Here is a 23,022-nt window from a genome sequence, read left to right as displayed (position 1 = left end):
TTCTATTTCTTTGTCCACCTTTGTTCGAGGAGTCAATTTTGTCCTCTTCCTGTAACTGATCCTAAACTCTTTGGCTTCACTTCCAGTTGTTGATGATGATCCCTCCTCTCTTTGTCTTTTGCTTGATTTTTCCTGAGGAGTGGGAGTCTGCAAATTGGAAGTAGAAAAGAGTTGTTCTTCAGCTTCCTGCAAGGTGTTTTATGTCCATTCCAACTGATTTGCGTACTTCTCTATTTCAAGCCTTGAAGTATGGATGTAAGGAGTACTTTTATTCTCCACTCCGAGCTTTGAAATAATTCCACAAGGGTCATAAGACCATGTAAAACTCAGACTGAACTTCATTTCTTTAAGCATCTTGTCTGCTTCTTCACCTGCTATCTTGGTATTACATACAAATGGGCCCACCTGTGTCTTTATGCGGAACTGTGATTTCTTCTTGGCCACTACAAAATGAATGTCATTAGAATTTAACATCTGTCTAATATACTCTAGGGAAAAAATCCTCATGGGGAGGTATTTAGGGAGTTTGTATGGTGCCAATTCACAACCATAAACTCTAATTTCTGTGTAGTTTTGGTATAAATACCAATCCCCAGTCTTGGCCTAATCTGTTAGATGCAAAATTCTCTTGATTTCTTCAGTGATTCTGGGTTTTATTGAACTGTTAAAGATGTTCATGGTTGGGTGAACAAATTACTCAATAAACTACTTGTAAGAGAACTCCTGCTGCTCTTTCATGACCAATGAGGTCCAAAAGATCATTGGCTACTGATTTCCTGCATCATCAAGCTTCTACATTGCAAAATTGAACTTATATACCTGATAGTAAAGGAAAATATAGATTAAAAGAGAGGTGTAATTAAACACCTTCTCTGTGGGAAACTTTAGAAATTTCTCATGAATGCTATCAACCAAAAATTGACTAAAATTGAATACAATGGATTGCTTACTGTTTGTGGAAATTATGGAGAGGAAACATAAAATGGGCTCATCTACCCACTACTTAGAATAATAACCCAAAATAGAGGAAATTATCGATATAATTTGTTTGGCTTAATCATGGAAGATGGAGGAAGGATTGGAGGATTCTTCTTGGGTAACTGGGAATTCTCAGGCAAGCAGATCTCAAATATTTTGGCTCTAGTAGAGAAATCCAGGTTTTGATAAAGCTGGGTGAGGGCTTCTAAGGAGAAAGGAGTAGTATTTTCCACAAGGGATGCTAGCATTATTTGGTCAATGGACTGGGCAGTAATTGTAAAGAGAATGTCACCGGATGGGGCCATGATATCTCTTTGGGCAGGGACATAACATGCCTGGCATTTTTTGGTAAACTCAGGGGCTTGGAAGGTCAAGGGGAAAATGTAATTGGGAAGATTGGACTCCCAGAGCCCAATTTCATCAGTTTTATTTGCATGTTTGTCTTCCAACCAGCAGTATAACTCCAAAAAGTCACAGTCACATTGGGTTTCACTAATCTGATAATCCCTATCGGCTAAAGGGATGTGATCTAAATCTACAGAGGGAGGGATTAATGGATTAACAGGCTTATTTTGGGTTTTGCTTTTGGGAGGCATGACTTTATCATTGAAAGTAATAGTAAGCGAAATTGACAAAGAGCTTACCTGGAAACAGTTGGTGTAATGAATTGTCAGGGGAAGGAGACATAGGATTGTTAGTTTGGATCTGGTCCTAGTCGAGGAAATGCTCTGGGAATGGTCGTTGTATAAAAGTTGTCAATTTATAGAGGATAAGAAGTGAAAAGGGAGGAAAGCGTCGGGTTGAAATCTTTTAACAATGCTATGAAAGTCCTGTTGGAAATGATGCAGGACCGTTAAGCTTGAACGGTTATCTGTGAAGTATGAATTTAATGTGGAATGGTTGTTTTTACTGGGAGTGCATTTAAGTAGACAACGGTTAGGTGATGTGGTGGGAGGTGAGTGGCGGTGGTGTTGTGGTGGGGATGCGATAAAGCAGGCGAGAGAATGATGGTTTTGGAGGGGGCAGGGAGTGGTAAGTGGTTTCGACTGGGGGGTGGGGGGTGCAAAATGCAAAGAGGGTGCCACGTAGGGGATGGAGCCCAGTGGGGAAACAACCTTTTCAGACCCCCCCCCCCCCCTCCAACCAAAAAAAAACGGTAAAGGCAGGATGGAGAGGGGGGGCAAAAAAAGATGTGGGCCATGGATCGTGAGTGGGAGAGGATCCTGATGCTTCTAACCGCGATGTTCTTTAACCGTATAAGGAAAAATAGATTTGTCCATTTGTGCCTTTATGTTTTTCCTTTTTGATTTAGGATAAAGATTTAGGAATGAGACATGAAAAAGATTTTATCCCGTAGTGCATATTTTGGCCTTTTACCATTTCCTTAGAATTTAGGATAAAAATGACACAGGTATATATCTACAAAACCATCTAATTTACCTAGCCATAACTAAACTAACATTTTAATTTTTCTAAAGGGTTCACTTAGACTAGAAAACCCACATTATTTTCTCTTATACATATTAAAAAACTCTCTAATTTCGATCCCTTATTTCTCCTATTGATTCAGATTAAACAGTTGAATCCATGTCATTTTCTACCTAACTATTGATTTACCAAGATTAGACTGTTTGGAAAATCTCTATTCTCTAACCTAATTTACATAAATTTAAACAAGTTTAACCATGATTACATTGTATGATTAAACAAATAGCTAGTGATTGTGGCATTTTGAAAAAGCTGCACACAATATTTATTTAACAATGATGAAGAAAACTATCTATCAGTAGTGGCATTTGGACTTGCAACACTTTCAGTATTATTTATTTTTTCTTTTTCTTTTGATGGGGTTCTATTTTTCATCCTTTTTTAATATTTTTGTCTTTCCTCTCTTTTTTTCTTATTTATACCCTCTTTTCATTTTTTATTCTATTTTTTCTTTTCTTGGAAAATCATTGGCAAATTGACAACTATTTACACTATAAGATTTCTGAGATACAATACTCAAATACTTTGAGATCCTATAAATTATAGGACCCTAAAACTTGGGATTTATCAATGTATATGAGTATACAAAATGTCTAGATATCTCTCCAACGAAAAGCACTAGCCACTCTCTTCAAGTCAGCCTCCAAATGAATAAATTAAACTCATGTCAGCTCACAGTTAAAGGGACACATCCCTTTGATATATCATGTTGGCTTATTTATGGAGACAAATTGATATATATACACAGCTAGGCTCTTCGCATTGATACACAAAAAAATTCGGATCTGTCTCTGAGATTTTCGGATGGTAAGTACAGTTAAAAGTTCGGTGGCCTTTCTGTGATTTTGGAGGACAAAAGGTAGTAAAGGAATGTTCAGATCTTCGCATCTCTCTGAATTTTTGGTTGGGTATTACAGAGATCAATTTGGATCTCTAAATAGATATGAAATCAGTTGGAAGGAGCAACAAGGAAGTTAATGAAGGGACAACGAAGAAGTCTAATAAACAATGGAACCAAGGAAAAATTGGATCCCCTTTATTTCAAGTCTCCTACTCAGTGAAGAAGGCTATAGTTTTGTGATAAAGGGAATTCAGATCACTCTTGAGTACAGTTTGGGTGCCTGGGTTCAGTACATGAGATGAAAATCGGATAGATAATGTAGAGACAGCTAGGACTTCTTCAGTTCATTGATGATGATAGTAAGAATGTCCCACGAAAAGAGATCTAGATGAGATCTCAGTTATGTCAAAGTTTCAATGCTCAGAAGATCAAAGAGCAAGAGGAGTCAAGAGAAGAGAAGATAGTCAAGAGGACTTGTGGCTTGATATTAGAGTGGCTAATAGGTAAAGGGTCTTGGTCTTGGTATTCGTGAATTGGAATGTCTAGAAGAAGAATTTGTGCCAGTTTTCCTCTCAAAGAGTGAGAGGTTTTGGCCTTGGCTCATGGCCTACATGTTGTGTCTCTTGTCTATTTATGTTCATGCATTGGTTATTGTTTGATGAAGAATAACATTAATAATCTAACAAGAAGAAGATCTTAATCTAAAGAAGTAAAAAGCATTCGCAAGCAGTCACTAATAAAAGAGAAATCACCTAACGCTAATGCCCTAGATTTATCAATATGGTATAAGAGCTAAGGTGCTAAATTCAAAGGAAGGGAATATAATCAAAGAGAAACTCAAGGATCAAGTTTCAAAAAAGGCATATAAGCAAGTTGAAGGCTATCAAAGAAAAATATCAAGATCTACATTGAAGAATAAAACCCTAGATTGAAGAAGCAGTCTACAATAACAAAAAGTTTTGGATCCTCTAGTCATCATCAAGAGACTACAAATACCCTCATCAAGTTATGTAAAAATCAAGGTAGCTCGAAGAAATTTAAATACAAAGATCACATCACCTTGAAGAAAGTTGAAACTCTAGAAGAAATTCCAATTTTCACTCATTCACTACGAAAGAAGTTGATGTATCTTGAAGGCTAGAAGGGATTGTCATCATATTCAAGGTTATAAAGCAAGCAAGGATCCTCTCCTTGTCCTTGAAGAAGATCATCCGAGGAAGCAACAAATCATCCTCATCAAAAGGAGCCAGAAAAAAAGGTGTTTTCATCATAAAAGGAGAAAATCTTCGTTATTGAAGAAATGATTTTTCATTTGGAAGAAGATCATCCAAGAGTGAGCACTAATACATATTCTTAAACCATCATCAAAGTGATCAAGTAGAAGATTTCGTCTTCACTTGTCAAGTAATTATCTTTCATTCTTTAATTAAATTTGGTAAAATGAGTTCGTTTTTGCAAGGAGATCTATAAGTTGGTTGGGTCATTGAAATTCCTTTCATGAAAAAGGAGGATAAACATAGTTCTCGAAGAAAGTGAAGTCATTGAACACATCAATGAAAAGGGTCTCCTCTTAATTCATGGAAAGGAATTTTTATGAAAGGTCCCCTTATATAGCAATACTGTAGACATGAAAGAGATTCTTATGATAATCTCGTAAGAATATTCTCTAAAGATGCAATAAATAAGGTGACATGACTTAGATATGATCTACACAAAATTGAAGTTATCAAAGAAGGAAGGGATATCTTCATAAGATCTCAACTGCGAGATCTGGGAGAGATGATAAGAAGATAATCATGATTGTTTTAAATTCACTAACTAATGAATGAGATAACAAAATGTCCATGGGGATAAGAAAGTTACCTCATTCAATAACTTCTTGTTTCTATGCAAGATAAAAGAAGACAAGTTGAGGGAAAAAGTGTTGAAGGTTAAAGGACTCAAAGATCTGCAGGAAGGAAAGGGAAGTTTGGAAAATTTTGGTCCTCAGAAAAGAAAGAAGAGCATATTTGAGATTAAATGCTATGGATTATGGAAATTACAGGAAATATTGTCTTATAAGGGACAATATCAAAATAAGTGAAGAAGCCCATATCACCGAAGAAGTGGAGGAAGTCGAAGAGAAGAAGTCCAAGGAAAGAGGAACTAAGTGATCTCTACTATGACTGAGATAGTCTCCCTCACAAAATGTCTCGACATACCTTCTAAATATTATGTTATAGGATACAACTATAATAAATAATAAGATGCATTGTGTCATCATGGAAGCATTAGAAACAAAAGCTTGTGACATCACAATAGGAAACATGAAGGATGTCAAGAACAAAATCCATGGAAGTCAAATATGAAGGATATAACTCTTGGGAACCTCATTGCAGACTTAAGGAAAGGAAGAAGTCATCTAGGACAAGGCTCAATATACATCAAGTCAAAAAGGAAACATCTTTCAGATAGGGATATGCAAGATCCTTAAGATTCTCTGATGGAATCCTCATCGAAGGGTTCACCGATCGAGAAAGGAAGCAAGTGTTTTATCAAGAAATCCAACTTGTGGAGTTCATGGGATGATGGTATGATGACATGAGAGATGAAGCAAATCAAGGGGTTGAAGATATTTTCAATCAAGGAAGCTACTGGAAGAAGCCTAGATGACCTAAAGGTAAATGAGGTATGTATGTTTGCATTTAATATTATAATGTCATGTCGTATGGTTGCAGGTAACATGGATCACTACTTCTATTTTGAGAAGCATGATCAAGGGAAAATGATATCCTCCTCTGAAAGGATGCCAGAAGGCATAAGTCCCACTAGATGAAATCAACATAATATTTCCTCATATGGAGTATGAGGTGGTTGAATACAATTAAGGAACTCTGATTAGAATCTCCTGGGAATGGAATGTGTGAATAAAGGAAGGAAGATATCATGAGGTATGCAACCATGATAAAGGTAATCAACATACAAAAGACCAAGAATATTTGACTAGGAAATCTCCTGAAAGGATATGAAGACTCTAATGGAAGTCTGAAAAAGATGGAGACCCTTGAAAATGGATATCTTTGGGAGATGTGTCAACATGTATGCAGGATGTTGATACCTACATGAAGATATCATGAGGAAACACCATCATAAAGGTAATTTTGATTTAAGTGTTCATTTTGTATTTTTGAACTAATATCTGGATGGGCTTATATAGGATTGCCAAAGGGAAGATCTTTGGATGACTTCCAGGAAAACCATATTGAAGGATGTAAGATCCTTCTGGAAAATATGGCATGAAATAAAGGAGAATGACATAAAGCAAAGCCATATGGAAAACTTATGGATCAATTTTTGATGAAATGAGGACATGACTAACTCATGGATGAAAGTGATGGATTGTCTGTGCCCTATGAAGAAGTCCCAGAAAGATGAAGATTGCATGAAAATATAAATTTATGACATTGAAGAAGAGAGGAGTTCTTCAAGTGGTTGGTTGTTCCACATGAAGAGTTGTTTTAGGTCCCTAGTTAAGAGGGAGCCTGAAAAGAAGTTTCTTACCTGCAAGAAACTTGAAATTACTAAGCCAAGAGGGAGCTTAGGTACATTCCTTTTTGGTAGGAATGAGTACATTCCTTTATTGGAATATGTCCTCCCTATTTGCGAGGGAGAGATAGACATGTCATTCTAGTCTTCACCTGGTAAGACATAATGGAGGATTAGGTAATCATTTGGCATCCGATACTCTTTGAGGATGAGATAGGGCATCAAATAGGAGAGTATTCATGACTGATATTATTTGAGGAATGGAGAGTCTATGATAAGAATAGTCCTCATGGAACATGCCCTGAGTACCCGAGTAGGGGATGTTCCGAAAGAAATAATGATGAGAGTGTCTATAAATCATTGGTCTTGCTAGCATTGAGCTAAGATCTTATGGAGATAAGGAGTTGTTAGTCAAGGCCTTTCTATGTAACAATTATTGTTGATATGATGCTATACAAATGAGTTACCAATCCGAAATTATTCTTATGAGAAATCCTTCAGATTGAGAATGACCAAGTACCATTATGAATACCTCCCTAGTTAAGAGGGAGTGTTGAAAGTTGAACTAGGTTAGGTCTTCATAATGACATGTAATTGTGACTTTTGTAAATGATATAATGAAGAAAATAAAATTATTAATGTAAGCCTTTATTCATGGGTTTCATGAGAAAGTAATTTTATTTCTAGATGGCTCCTATTGAGAGCCTTAGTATTGGCCATTAAAAGTCAAAGAGTCTATGTCATGTATAAAGAACCATTCTTGGGATATATCAATGTATATGAGTATAAAAAATGTCTAGATAGCCCTCCAATGATAAGCACTAGCCATTCTCTTCAAGTAGGCCTCGAAATGAATAAATTAAACTCATGTCGGCTCACAGTCAAAGGGACACATCCCTTCGATAGATCATGTTGTATTATTTATGGAGAAAAACTATTATATATACATAGTTAGCCTCTTCGTATTGATACACAGAAAAATTCAGATCTGTCTCTGAGATTTTCAAATGGAAAGTACAGTCAGAAGTTTGGTGGTCTTTCTATGATTTTAGAGGAAAAAAGGCAGTAAAGAAAAGTTTAGATCTTTGCATCTCTCTGAATTTTCGGTTGGGTATTACAAAGATCAATTCGAATCTCTAAATAGAGATGAAATTAGTTCGAAGGAGCAGTAAGGAATTTAATGAAGGGACAATGAAGAAGTCTAATAAATAGTGGTAACAATGAAAAATCAGATGCCCTCTATTTCATGTCTCCTACTCGGTGAAGAAGGTTATAGTTTTGTGATAAATGGAATTCAAATCCGTCTTGAGTATAGTTCAGGTGCCTGGGTTCAGTACAGGAGATGAAACTCAGATAGAGAATGTAGAGATAGTCAGGGCATCTTCAGTTCCTTGATGATGACAGTAAGAAGGTCTCATGAGAAGAGATCTATATGAGATCTCAGTGATGTCAATGTTTCAATCCTCAAAAGATTAAAGAGGAAGAGGAGTCAAGAGAAGAGAAGACAACCAAGAGGACTTGTGGCTTGGTCTTGGAGTGGCTAATAGGTCCATTAGGGGATTTTTGAGGTCTAAAATGGGCCTCCTAAGGAAATCATAAAATAATAGTGGAAATAATAAAATAAGATTAGATTACATCATCAAATTTTAGACGGAAAAAAGACAAAACTATTTTTTCAACTCGTATTTTCGACTTATCTCCATATGGGTTTACTAAAATTTCAAGCAAAAACACTTGTTGGATGCATAATTTGATTCCTCATCCAAGGAGTACCCATGTTGCATACTTTCGATGGACCCTGCTACACAAAAAATGAGAAATACATGAAGAAAGTGATTGCAATCACGTTTTTTTCACGTATTTCTCATTTTTTGTGTAGTAGGGTCCATCGAAAGTATGCAACATGGGTACACCTTGGATGAGGAATTAAATTTTACATCCAACGAATACTCCCACTCGAAATTTGAGTAAAAGCTTAGGGAGATAAGTTCAATATACAAGTTGAAAAAAGTAGTTTTATTATTTTAATATTTTTTAAACTTTGTACTTTTCAACTCCAAAAATGGTGAATCATCCCCCATGGTTGACATCATCATCTTGAATCCTATTGGTTCTTATAAATTTTATTTTGTTTGTACATTTTTCTTAGAAGGCCCATTTTAGACCTCAAAAATCCCCTAATGAAGGGTCTTGGTCTTGGTATTCATTAATTGGAATCTCTAGAAGAATAATTTGTGCAGGTTTTCCTCTCAAAGAGTGAGAGGTTTTGGCGCTGGCTCATAGCCTACATGCTGTGTCTCTTGTATATTTATGTTCATGCATTGGTTACTGTTTGATTAAGAAGAATACAAATAATCTAACAAGAATAATATCCTAATCTAAAGAAGTAAAAATAATTCACAAGAAGTCATTGATAAAAGAGAAATCACCTAATGCTAATTCCATAGATTTCTCAACATATGAGCCATTAAATCAGTATGGAAGCCCCCTAAGACCAAGCACAAATAAATCCTTCATGTCGGCTACAAAATGGAGTAAATAACCTACTCGAAGAGACATGTTGGCTCAAGCGCTTTCATTTTGGCTAATTACAGAGGCAGCCAATTCTAAATAGGTAGCTTGGCCTAAGCCTAGGAGATAGAATTTCAAAGACACAATTCAGTCAAGATCTAAAGTGTGAGGGTCATCAAGGGAGCCTAATTACCAGCGAGAAAGAAGGAAGGTGCAATGAGGTATCTAAGTGTTGATTTGGGACTGTTTTATGGGCCAACTAACCTCCACACATACATGAGATCTCTGTTGTCCATTGAAGGAAGAAGGCCAAAATATCAGTCACTATAACGAAAGTATTTTTGGTAAAGAACAAGGGTGACAACAAGTCAAGTTGACAAACAAGGAATCTCCACCTAAAGCGAAGGGTATCAAGTTATCAAAGATGAAACTTCACACATGTTCAGATTTCTGAAGGAAGCTAAGAATTTGCAAATCTGAAATAGAGAAGAGGAAGCCGAGGTCTGGAAGGCAGTATTAAAGGAGGACGAATTTTGAATTTCGTTGAAGGAAGAAGAAGCTTTTTGGCTTGGTCTTGGAGTGGAAAATAGGTGAATGGTTTTGGTCTTGGTATTCATCAATTAGAATCTCTATAAGAAGAAGAATTTGTTTAGGTTTTCCACTCAAAGAGTGAGAGGTTTTGGCCCTGGCTGATATCCTATATTTTGTGTCTCTTGTCTCTTTATGGTTTATGCATTGTTATGTTTGATGAAGAAGAACACTAATAACCTAAGTAAAAGAATATCATAATCTAAAAATGTAAGAAATCATTCACAAGAAGTTACTAGTCAAAGAGAAATCACTTAATCCCGATGCCCTAGATTTTTCAATAGCACTGGTACTTTAGAGCTCTCTAGCACTGTAGATGGTAAGAATGAAATTTATGGACGGGAGGTTTTTTTTATTTAACCCTTGTCTGGTGCATTACGATAATCACACCAGTGAGGAAGATATCCAAGAGCACTGTGTTTTTTTCAAATTAAAAAATATACAACGGTGCTTTTGGTAAGATGTCATAGGTCATTCTAATACAAGTACTGCAATGGTGCTTTGTTTGAATATAACACCACTTTTAAAAAAAAAAATTAAAAAATCCCTAGCGTTTCTCTTTAGAATATGCCCCAAAGCATTTAAGTACATTTATCACACCAGTGCATCGTTGGAAAATAACACCCCATTTTTTTGAAATTTAAAAACTATAGCGGAGCTCCTTCTTGGTATGCACCAGGTCGTTTTACTACATGAAGTGCATCGGTGCTACGAGTGTATATAAGACTGATAATCTTTAAAACTTAACCATTTTCTGGTGCTATCGATTATTCAAGTACAGGTGTATTGTGTTATTTGACATACTCTGTTTTTTCCTTTTATAAAAATAAATTTTCCACGGTGAACCATGTTCTATACGACATCGGTGCTTGTATGGATAGTAAAGTTTCGGTGCATTTGTATATTACAGACACACCATCTAAAAAACATCAGCTTAAACATCCACTTTCCCACCTCTGTTACAAATGGATGTTTGGGCTATTTTTATAGGGGCTTCCGCAAAAACATCTGCTAGAAGGTATTTTCCTTATAGTGAATTAAGATTGATTCAAGTTCAGTGAAAAATGGTTGGTTCATTGGTTGATGAGATGGTGGATAGAAAAACGCAATATGATGAAGCCAAATGTGACCTCAATGATCTCTTAGATTGGCAACAATATTAAAAAGGATACATCCAAACCTTCCCAAAATCGATGAAATGCATAAGTCAATTTTTCTTGGAAGTTGGAAGGATAGGATACATTTAATAAGGAAGTTGGTTACTGATGCACAAGACTTTTCAAATTCCACTATTCAGTCTATCACCCAGTCATTATTGGAAGCTAATATTATATCAAGTTGTGAAGAGGATATTCTCCCAGACGTGAACACCTTATTAAAGGAATGGATGGGCTATAAAGAAGAATGTGGTAAAAATATTGAACAACTATCTGTTATAGACATTTTTGTGCCTTACAGCTATAAGCTTGAAATGTCCATAAACCAAGGGATCCTAAGTCCCTAAAGATGTTGTTCCAGCTCCTAAAGAAACAAGGTCAACAAATTACAGCTTCTCCCAGAAGTTCTCCACCAGAAACTGCTCAAAACTAGTCAAATCAGGATCAATTCAGATGCTCCACTAGCTGCCTGCGTTGCAAAGCACCCAAATACACTGGCTAGGTGCGTTGCAACGCACTTGAATGCACTACCAGGGTGCGTTGAGTGGGAAATGACAAGTGGAAGAGTCATTCAACGAGGTGGAGAGACAATGGAAGCTTCCAGAATATTCTCCAATGACACTTGCCTCACTGAATTCGACCAGTGATGAGTAAGAGGCTCTCAGTCTCCAAGTGGAAGCAAGAACTGACAGAGAGAAGCCACTAATCAACTCATGGGATGACTCATCCCCTTTGCATACATCTATATATGGATCCCTCACCAAGAGATCCAGAGGCTGGAATTTTGTACATTGCAGAGAATTGTTGTTGGTTTTGTGATTGATATCAAAGTATTGGGTGATTTATGCTTTGTTGGAGGTGAAGAAGGGATTCTATGCTGGGAGGCTGATGCTGGATCAGAACTCATCGGTTGTAACTCCTCCTAGATCTTCTTGTTTTATCAATAAAACTACTTGAGTTTCTCCTACATGCTTGTATATCTGATGTTTGTTATACTTGTATGTTTAGCTTAAATCTGATCCTAAGCTTTTTATGAACATAAATCCATGTCTTTGTGTAGTTTCTCTCTTCTGTGAACTTGCAGGAACTTGGTGATGCTGGGCAAGTGAGGGAGCAGATCGGTGGAAGTTGGCAAAGAGAGGATCGATTGGATTGAACAACTAGCGCAAGACACAGGTCGGTTCATCTTAATCATCTTCGTTTATAGTTCATAAAGAAGAATACAAGAGTAGTTTTCCTTGTTTGTTTCTGAGGTCACTGTCACAACCCTGTGGGATAGGGTCGTTCTGAATAGACACTTTTCCCGAAAACAAAATGGCGACTCTGCTGGGGATCGTGTCTAGTTAGTTTATTTGTGTTTCTATTGTTGTTCATCTCGTAAACTCAGGAGTGGCGAATCGAACTGCATTTTCCATTTACAAATGCAAAGTAGAGATCTGCTATTCTATCCCATTCACTGGGCCTGTTTATGATCTGAACAGTTGATTCACAAATGATCTAACAACCCTTTGTGATAGCCCTTAGTCCTCCTTTAAATCATCCCTCTGATTGTACCTTATTGATTGCTTTTACTCGGCCAAAAACCATAGATTAAACTGCAAACCGTGACCCAGAACCCAGAAGAAATTCTCATTTCTGCTTCAGCGCAGGCTCTGTGAAGAGACTCTGCATTTTAGCGCAGTTCCCGAGAGGGCTACCTGCGTTGCAATTCAGTTTCTCTGTGTAGCAGGTGCGTTGATCAGCCTAGCCCAGCCTAGCTGAGGTTCTTTGCTCACTTTTTCTAGTTTTGCCTCTGATTTTTGCAGCCTGTCATCAGTGTGTTTGTCTGTCTAAAATCCCCTTTTCTTTGCCTTAATTCTGCCTCAGTTGTATAAAAAAAACTGTATTTGTTTTTGTGTATTTGTTACGTCATTTACAGTTTCCCATTGCAAAAGTAAACTGGTCATACTGTCGCCCTTAGATCTAGATCTGTCGTAAGTGTCGTTTTGATCTTAGGAGAAAGTTTATTTGCTGTTGACAGTTGATTACGCTTTTACTTTTGCCTTTGGCTTTAATTTGTCAATTTCTAGTGTCGAAACAAGTGTTTACTTCAAAATCATAAAGTGTTGTAATCGTCTCTACCTTTTGATTTCGAAAAGAAGCTTGTTTGTGTTTTTCACTTGAAATCGAATTCAAATTTGTACAACAACTTTCTTTTTAGGCATCAATATTAAGAAAGTGAAAAAAAAATACATGCACAAGTGCATTTGCATGTTGACAGTTTGTATGGCTTGATTTAGGAAAAGTGCATTTACAGTGTGCTCTTTGCTCTTTGAGAAAAGATTGTGTCTTTCTTTTCCACTTGTAGCTAGGATTTTCATTGCTGAAAAGAGATAAAGCTTGCTTATCATCTTTAGATTGCATTTTAGGAGTTACATCTACATCTCGTGGTGAACCCAAAAGGAAAACTTCATAAGAAAGATCAACCTAAAATAAATTCAATGAACTTAACAACGCTTTGTAACTTAACGCTCAACATCTAGAGGTCTAGGCTAGAGACGTATTTCGGCGTCGTAAAGCCTGGTAATTGTTGTCCTCACTGTTGGTTGGGTGATTCCTCCACTTTGAGACGATAAGTGCCAGTACGGACTTGTGCTCCCACGTACCGTCGAGTATATATTGGGAGACCCCTATAGGCATAAAAACTTTATCCATAGGAAGCTGTGTTGGCCACCCTGCTGATCGCAATGCACTGAACACAGCATTCGGGAAGATTGACCGCCGTACCCTAAAAATTATTCTGTGGTTTTGCGATTGGTTTGGCACTCCCTCTACCTAGACCTCCAGAGCAGTCCCTTTCGTTCCTTTTCAAACTCCTTAACGGAAAAGGTGCATCTGAGCACTTGTCACTTCAGGTTCATTAAAAATCGAAGGAGACTAGAGTCATCTTTTGTTTTTTCTCGACTCCTTAAAACTGAAAAAACAAGTTGTGTCAAAGTGTCTAAAATTTATTTTAAACGGAATAATCATCACCTTTCCCTCGTTGATCTTCGAAGTTAGTCTCACTTCATCGCAAGTTCTTGTAGAATCGCTAGAAAATATTTTGGATAGACTAGATATGTCTGAACAACCGTCGACATCCAGGACTGTGTCGTCCGATACAGCAGTGGCACAACCTCCTACTGCTATTCCAACGATGTTCAACGGTATACCATCTGCCCTGGCAAGTTATCAACAACAAGCCGGAGTCCAATCAGGGACTGCTTCGACGACATGGTTAATTCCTATTTCTTCATCCGGATTATCATCTGGTATTTCTTATGTTGAAACTCAACAAATTGATCCAATGTGTCTTCAAAGGCCAATCTACCCTTTAAGTACTGGATTGCCACCATATGGAGGGCAGTATGCCTTTTCATTGTTCCCTCCCGGAGAACAACCATGTGGGAGTTTACAACAAAGTTCAGGTCAAACTGGAATTACATCCAGCGGTTGGGTACCAATACTGCCTCAGCAACCAAGGGTTGCATATTCAATGCAACCAGTCCACCTTGTGTCGAATATTCCCACTATACCTAGTATGGTGATTGCGTCGCAAGTACAAGCGCTACCTGTTGTATGTCAACCCCAAGTTTCTCAGGTTGCAATACAACAACCCCTCGTCTCGACAACTCAATCACAACCTCAGGTTAGTGCCTCCTTATTCGGAACAACTCAAGCTCAAACAAGTACTATGACTTCTCATCTTGGTCAATCATCCAGTATTGGACAATAGCAAATGGTCCAACAACCAGGGCTGGTTCAATCTCAACAACCGCCATTCCAGCAATCATATCAAGGACCTGAGCAACAAGTCTTTGTAAGTAATGGGCAACCGCATTTCCAAAGCGGTTATCAACAACCATATTATAATGGTTATGCCCATCAACCTTGTCAAAGTTGCCAACATCAAATACATTATGTTGGTATGCAAAGACCCATTGCTCAGGCGATTCCATCTTATCCTGGGTATGCTTCGCTTAACCTGAATCAACAGTTGCCCTTTGTAGCAACTCTAGAATTACCGGATCTAAATCAGCTGACGAATGATCCAATTGCTTATGCCCCTTGGTGGCCAGCGATTCCGCATAAACTTCCGTCAGATATTCCTAAATTTAATGGAAATCCGGGTGAAGATCCATCGAATCATGTGATGACATTTCATCTGTGGTGTTCATCAAACACCCTAAATGATGATTCGATAAGACTTCGCCTCTTTCAGAGGACGTTAACGGGTCCGGTGGCAAAATGGTACATCAAATTGCCTAGAGCTTCGTTCGACAACTTCAGTACCTTAGCCACAAACGTTTTAACCCATTTTCAGTTACCAATAAGGTACGAAATGGGAACAGAACTTCTTACCAACTTCAAACAGACAACGGCCACTCACATATCTGATCATATACATGAGTGGCGACGTTGTAGCAGGATGGTAAAAATGTACGTCCCCGATCAGCTCTTAGCTGAATGGTTTATCAAGTCATTACTACCTTCCATCACGGAAGATGTGGCAAAGGGGGGAGTCATAACAGAAGAGCAAGTTATCGCTCGTGCGCAATATCTGGACTTGATTTACAATCAGTGCGGCACGCTCTACGACAAAATACCTGACGCCCCAAGACCGGAATTCTCAATTCCTCCTCCTCCTAAATCAAACAATGACTCTCATGCCAGCGATGGTGTGATTGGCATGATAGACACGAAATCGACAAAGGCTACATCTAAAAAGTCCTGTAAGATTTCTAGTCATAATGCAAATGAGGAACTTCTTGCCTCGGAAGTAAATGCCGTGTCGGCTGACAAGGGCAAACAACTGAAGCAACCAGGGGGCAAGAAGAAAAAGAAAGGGAGAAAAAGGGAACCCCCTGCGCGGTGTCATATATGCGATGAGGATCATCGGACGAGAGATTGTCCACATAAAACTGAAGTTAAGAAACTCTTTAAGAGTTCAAAAACCTCAGCAGTATTGACTGATCCGTTTCCAAGCCTGAGAACCAAACTGGTTGCTAATCAAAATACTTCTCGATCCCAAGTGCTTATGTTGTCTATTTCAAAGCAGCAAAATGATGCTTTGGCAAGGAATAAAGATTACGGGAATCCACAGGTGTCGAATAACAAGGCTAATGAACAACCTATTAGTTCGACAACAACTTTGACCAAAGTTGTGCCACCCATCATTCCTGAACAAATGATAAAGTCGCCAAAGGGAGTAGTGCACAAATCGACATTTAATCCTCATGCAAAAATAACACAGAATTATAATATAATAGAGGACCTGGCCCAATCGCCGTCCGCTATGTCGACACTTGAGGTACCGCAAAATTGCCTCTCCCAAGAGCAAGCTTTATTATCAGCAATAGGTGGGATTGACCCAATGGATTCCAATCTTGTGGCCTTTGATCATAAAGGATATGACCCTCAGTTACCAGCTCAACTAGCTTTCCTTATTCAAGTGAAAGCCCTCAACAAAACTATTCATCGAACAATTATTGATGAGGGGGCATCTACATGCATTATGTCGATGAGTTGCTGGAAAACTTTAGGATCTTCAACCTTGTCACGATCTTCGACGACATTAAAAGCATTCGACAGAAGGACATATACACCATATGGTGTCCTAAGTAACTTGAAAGTTGAACTAGGAGGGAAAACAGTAGAAATTGATGTGGAAGTAATCGACAGAAACCTTGATTACAACATCCTATTGGGAAGACCCTGGATATATGCCATGGCCGCAGTTGTGTCGACCTACTTCAGGAAGATTGCATTTCCCTTCCAAGGAGGAATTACAATCGTCAACCAACAAACATTTCTCCCCAACAGTTCACAAGTTACGGGAAGCATTCCAATGATCCATGGAAGCAATCATTCGCTCCAAAATATCGGAGTAGGTCTCCTAAAAGACCCTGCCTTAATGGGTACTTTTGCCCTACCGCCTCCGAGTAATCTGGCGGAAGTGGCCACAGTGGAATATGAAACCTTCTATATCTAATGGATTTGGACTCCAATGACGGTTCTTATCTCATGTCAACCTCGTTAAAAAATGAAACAAGGAGTCATGAGGATAGTTCTTTTACTGTGTCAACCTCATTAAAAAATGAAACAAATCCCCTTTCCAAATCTCAAAGGTAAACCTTCATTCCAACCACCGAGTAGAATGCAATGAAGCTTGGGGGGCATGCACCTCGATTTGCGTTATTATGCTGGGGGCATGCAAACTTATCATCCAGCAGTTTTATCACATAGTTCATGCTCGTTAAAAAATAAACATAAGACCGAGCAAGTGTTTCAATCCGCGTTTAAGCTCGTTAAAAAATGAACTATCCTCCGGTAAATAACCACCGTGAATGTAGCATTTTCAGTCGTTAAAGCCTTGGTTGTGTTTGCACCGTCACCTCCACTTTTCCATTGGCCGATCATTCACCTCCATTTGATTGTTTACCCATTTTGAGGAACAGCTGCGAAGAGTGATTTCACTAGCCATCCTTGTGACACTTCCGTGATTGGGAATTCCAAACCTCACCTGGAATCAGCTGCTACCCATTTTATCACTCGTTCCTCAAAAGACGAGTCTTCTTTAAGCTCTTTTCATCTGACTCATAAAATATGAAAAGATTGCCGAGTTTTGGCCTTCCAGCTCGTTAAAGTGACAGGAAGTGCTATCCCTCCTCTAGATTTTAATCTTTTTGGACCTGAGGGATTATTGCACAAAAAGATCGAGCGCTTGTTTTGTTCGGCTCGTTAAAACTATCGAAAATTCATCCCTTCTGTATTGTTTTATACTTTTTCGGACTTAAGGGATTAGATGACGAAGAAGGAACTTTGGAGTTACCTTTACGTACCTTTTCAGACTCTCTAAAAATGAAAAGGACCGAGTTATCTTTGTCATTAGACTCGTTAAAAAGATTAATAGCGACAAACTTGTCTTTAGACGAGAACGAGTTTCACTATCGCTAGGATCTTTAAAACATAGTGATGGGTTTGCCCGAAGGGCAAATTATAGAACAAGCATATGTTATCCTCCTCAAGCTTGACAAAAATAAAGAGGTACTGGTCAGCAATGACTGGGGAAAAATTGGGAAGAAACTCAAAGAATCTTTATTGGTAGCAAGTCGCTCTTGAACATGACACTTCCACTCCGTGCCTGAGTCGGGTTGGGTTGTTTCATTCACTGGTCACATCACCATGGTCTCGCCATACCATCCACTTTTGGGGCAAATGCTACCAATCCATCATATAAGTGTCGCCGACATGTTCAAGAGAAGTCATCCACAGAAGTCACCCATGTCCCATCCACTACCATACATTATACTTCATTCTTTCATGACCGCCACCCTGAACCATATATCATCAGATCGTTTTCACCTCCATCAAAATCATTTGCTCCGTTCCGTGTCATTGATGTGGGATACATCAAGGCCCTCCTTTGATGGATCACTTCTTGTCGACATCAGCTCATTATCCAAGAAGTTGATCTAGGAACACCCCTTTAGTACTTTGAAGCTTGCATGCCTCAATGGCAAGTTTCTCACTTCCGGCGACAGGTATACATCAATGACCTTCGACCGAAAGATTTTGCGTGGTGTTCGACGCTAAGTCCTTTATTCACACCACGTGAATTGTACTGCAGTACCTTGAGGGTCATTATCATTATCGGTGATTCCTCTCGCGCTTGTTAACAGTTTGCATCATTGACTGGTAATCAAGCGATGTCTTTCCATGTTCGACTTCAAAACATTTTTCACATGGATCGACTTGTACTTGGAGTGAAGATCGGATGAGACTGAAGACCCCGGATCTAGTTTCATCCATCCGGGCTGTGATATATATTCAGGAAAAATAAAAACATTGACATGTATAGCATTGCAGCACAGATGATCATCCTACCAAAAGGATGATGACTTCATCAGAATCATCAGTCTACCATCAGACGATTCTCTGTCCTATGTACATAAAAATGAATTTATAAAGCTGAGCATGGGAATGCCCGCCTCAGCTAGATCATGAAAATAGTATAAAGATGATGTATTGTATTCTATCTTATTACAGGTCTCCTCCCAGCATTGAAAGAACTTCGGATCCTCCTAATAAAGCATTTCACCCGATAAACGACCTCATACTTTAGGGGGCAACTGTTATAGACATTTTTGTGCCTTACAGCTATAAGCATGAAATGTCCATAAACCAAGGGATCCTAAGTCCCTAAAGATGTTGTTCCAGCTCCTAAAGAAACAAGGTCAACAAATTATAGCTTCTCCCAGAAGTTCTCCACCAGAAACTGCTCAAAACTAGTCAAATCAGGATCAATTCAGATGCTCCACTAGCTGCCTGCGTTGCAAAGCACCCAAATACATTGGCTAGGTGTGTTGCAACGCACTTGAATGCACTACCAGGGTGGGTTGAGCGAGAAATGACAAGTGGAAGAGTCATTCAACGAGGTGGAGAGACAATGGAAGCTTCCAGAATCTTCTCCAATGACACTTGCCTCACTGAATTCGACCAGTGATGAGTAAGAGGCTCTCAGTCTCCAAGTGGAAGCAATAACTGACAGAGAGAAGCCACTAATCAACTCATGGGATGACTCATCCCCTTTGCATACATCTATATATGGATCCCTCACCAAGAGATCCAGAGGCTGGAATTTTGTACATTGCAGAGAATTGTTGTTGGTTTTGTGATTGATATCAGAGTATTGGGTGATTTATGCTTTGTTGGAGGTGAAGAAGGGATTCTATGCTGGGAGGCTGATGCTGGATCGGAACTCATCGGTTTTAACTCCTCCTGGATCTTCTTGTTTTATCAATAAAACTACTTGAGTTTCTCCTACATGCTTGTATATCTGATGTTTGTTATACTTGTATGTTTAGCTTAAATCTAATCCTAAGCTTTTTATGAACATAAATCCATGTCTTTGTGTAGTTTCTCTCTTCTGTGAACTTGCAGGAACTTGGTGACGCTGTGCAAGTGAGGGAGAAGATCGGTGGAAGCTGGCAAAGAGAGGATCGATTGGATTGAACAACTAGCGCAAGACACAGGTCGGTTCATCTTAATCATCTTCGTTTATAGTTCATAAAGAAGAATACAAGAGTAGTTTTCCTTGTTTGTTTCTGAGGTCACCGTCATAACCCTGTGGGATAGGGTCGTTCTGAATAGACACTTTTCCCGAAAACACTATCAAAACTTGATCTTGAGTTAAACTAATCACTCTTTATTAAACCACACAACTATTGACAAGTCCTCAAAACTCTCACCGAAGTATCTACTCAAATGCTTCCACCTCTATAGGATCATGTTCTTAGTTGTCAAGTAAATATAAAGCCTCACTCCCCTCTCGAATTGGCACCTCTTCTAGAATTACATCTAGGGAAAATTGGGCTAATATTCGTAGATGGGCTAATTTTTTATGCTTTTTCCAAAACAAATATTCTCCAATTCCCATTTTTTTCTAAAAATGATTCGCCCAAATTTTATAATAAATATTATTTTACCTTAAAAATCCCCGAAATTTTATAGAGACTATATAAAATCATTAGAAGTTTGAATATTTTTACTAAAATATCACCATACATTTTATACTTTGCATATTATGGATTAGTAAGATTCGCTAAGGTTTCTAATCTTTAAGATAAATTTTCATCCTTAAAATTTTCCCTGATTACATCAACATCAACAACAAGATATTGGCTCCACATCAACTACAAGTCACCCCAGTTAATCATTGTTTATTTTTAATATACCAATTAGCTATTTTCTATAAGTTTGTTTTAGTTTAGTTGAGAGAAAATCAAAGGCTTACTTTCTCCTTTCATTTTGTAAAGAAAACTATTTATACCACTTTTGAACTGAAGCAAAGGGTTCTTAAATTTGTGAAAAAGAGATTTCATTGCACTATTGTACTTAATTCCTTTTTATAATATATTTGAACCATATTTGATTCTGACATGCAAAGATTGCGATAAAATTGGGTACTTTTATCTTCTGTGTTATTTGTCTGTCATTGAGGAAATTTATTAATTAAAGTTGAATATTGTTCTTTGTATTTTGCGTTTATATATTGAAGCATTATTAGTATTGATATGTGAATATTGATGTGTGAATATATGTTTGTAATCAATACATTGAACAGTTTAGTGCTATCTCATATGTGCCTATGTTGAACATTAATTTGATTAACATTTAATCAAATTAATATTTTTAACTGTGCTTATAAACATTATATTTTGAATATATTTATTGTCATCCTGTGACACTATCTTTCTTTCACATATGCATTATAATACCCTGGTAAATTAGATCATTATATCAATTATTGTATTAGTTTATGTTAGTTTTATCTTGTTACTATAATTAACTCACTTCCATCCCATTCCTTTCAATTTCGACTTAAGCTTCACATTGTGGGTAACTGGACCCAGATAAACTAGTCGGAACCACCATTCTAAACAGAAAAGAGTCTAACTTGGGACTCTAACCAAGTGGTATCCTTGTTCAAAACACAACAAGAAAATCCTAATTTAATTTTGTCCTTGAATTAAATTGGGAATAAAATTGTAATTCCACATCTCATGACAACTTGTATTAGTTAACTAAGTTAATTTGACTCAGTTGGATCAGTTAATTTGAGTTGAGGGTCTAACTTGAGTCATGTATAGTGTCTCCTACTTTATAGGAGCAGTGGTTGAGTTTATTTTGAGTTGTAATTAATTAATTCAGTTTAACTGAGTTAAAGTCAGTTAAACCAGTTCCAACTGTTGGAGGAACTAGTGGGAGGTCTAGTAGTGTGGTGCTGCCTGTAGTGATCAACTAGTTAACTGATGATTCACTCATAAATAACTCATGGATGTCAGATCTGAGAGTTACCCAGTCAATATTAGAGTTTAGGGACAATATACTATTAGTTTTATAATCATCTGAATTGTGCAGGTGGTGAATGCAATTAGAGGAATACCTATGATGGATTGTGCAATTCCTTTGAGGAATTTCCCTAATTAATAGGGGCCTAATTCCCAAGGAAAAAATGTAAGGAAATAAGGACTTGGGAAAGTGATAAATTGGTTAAATATTGGCCAAGCCTTGTCTAGGAAGTTGTGAGACAGATCGAGATAGTGTAGAGGTTGCTCAGGCTTGAGAAAAGAATGGTAATCTTCTTATATTTTCTGACTAATGCAATATACAGATAGAAGGGGTTTTTAGTAGTGGATTTCTCCAGGAAATGTAGTGCATTGATTGAAATATTTCTCTTGTATTCTTCATGATTTTGTGATCATTTAATTGTTTCCGCTCATGAGTAGAGTAGATTCAAGTCTATTGTTTTAGTAAATTACAATTAGCAATTTGAATATACAAGGAATTTCTACATGGTATCTGAGCGGAAATCCCTCTAGAAGAGGAGAATACGAGTTTGTCTTTTGGAGGTGAAATTGAAATAGCAGTATCATACTTTAGAGCCAGCAGGCTGTTGTTCTATATATTGAGACTTGAATATTCCCTTGAGGGTAGTTCAAACTATGTTTCTTGGAAGGATAGGATGGAGGCAGTGTTGGAAGACAACAAGATTAAGGAATTCATAGACAAATATATTCCTAAGCCTCCAGCTGCTGATGCTCAAGATCTGGTAGAGTGGAGAAAATTTGTTGCAAAGGTGAGGAGGATTATCCCAAAAGGAGTTCGAGATCATATTGTCTTGAACATCCACAGTAAGGAGACTCCATATGCAATGTGGAAGGCCTTGAAAGACATGTTTCAAAATAATAGTGACCACAGGAAGTTGGTATTGAAGGAAAATCTCATAAAAATGAAGATGGAGAAGGGCGACACAATAACAAATTGATTGACCAAGTTCACCCAACGTTGGGATGAGATTGGAAGTGTTAGTGTTATAGTTTCTGAAGATGCTCTGGTAAACCTAGCACTTCT

Source organism: Pinus tabuliformis, chromosome 1_2 (assembly GCF_031772625.1).
Source record: "Pinus tabuliformis cultivar Carrire ecotype Pingquan chromosome 1_2, CPIR1, whole genome shotgun sequence".
Lineage (NCBI taxonomy): Eukaryota > Viridiplantae > Streptophyta > Pinopsida > Pinales > Pinaceae > Pinus > Pinus tabuliformis.
Note: the sequence above shows the minus strand (reverse complement) of the source record.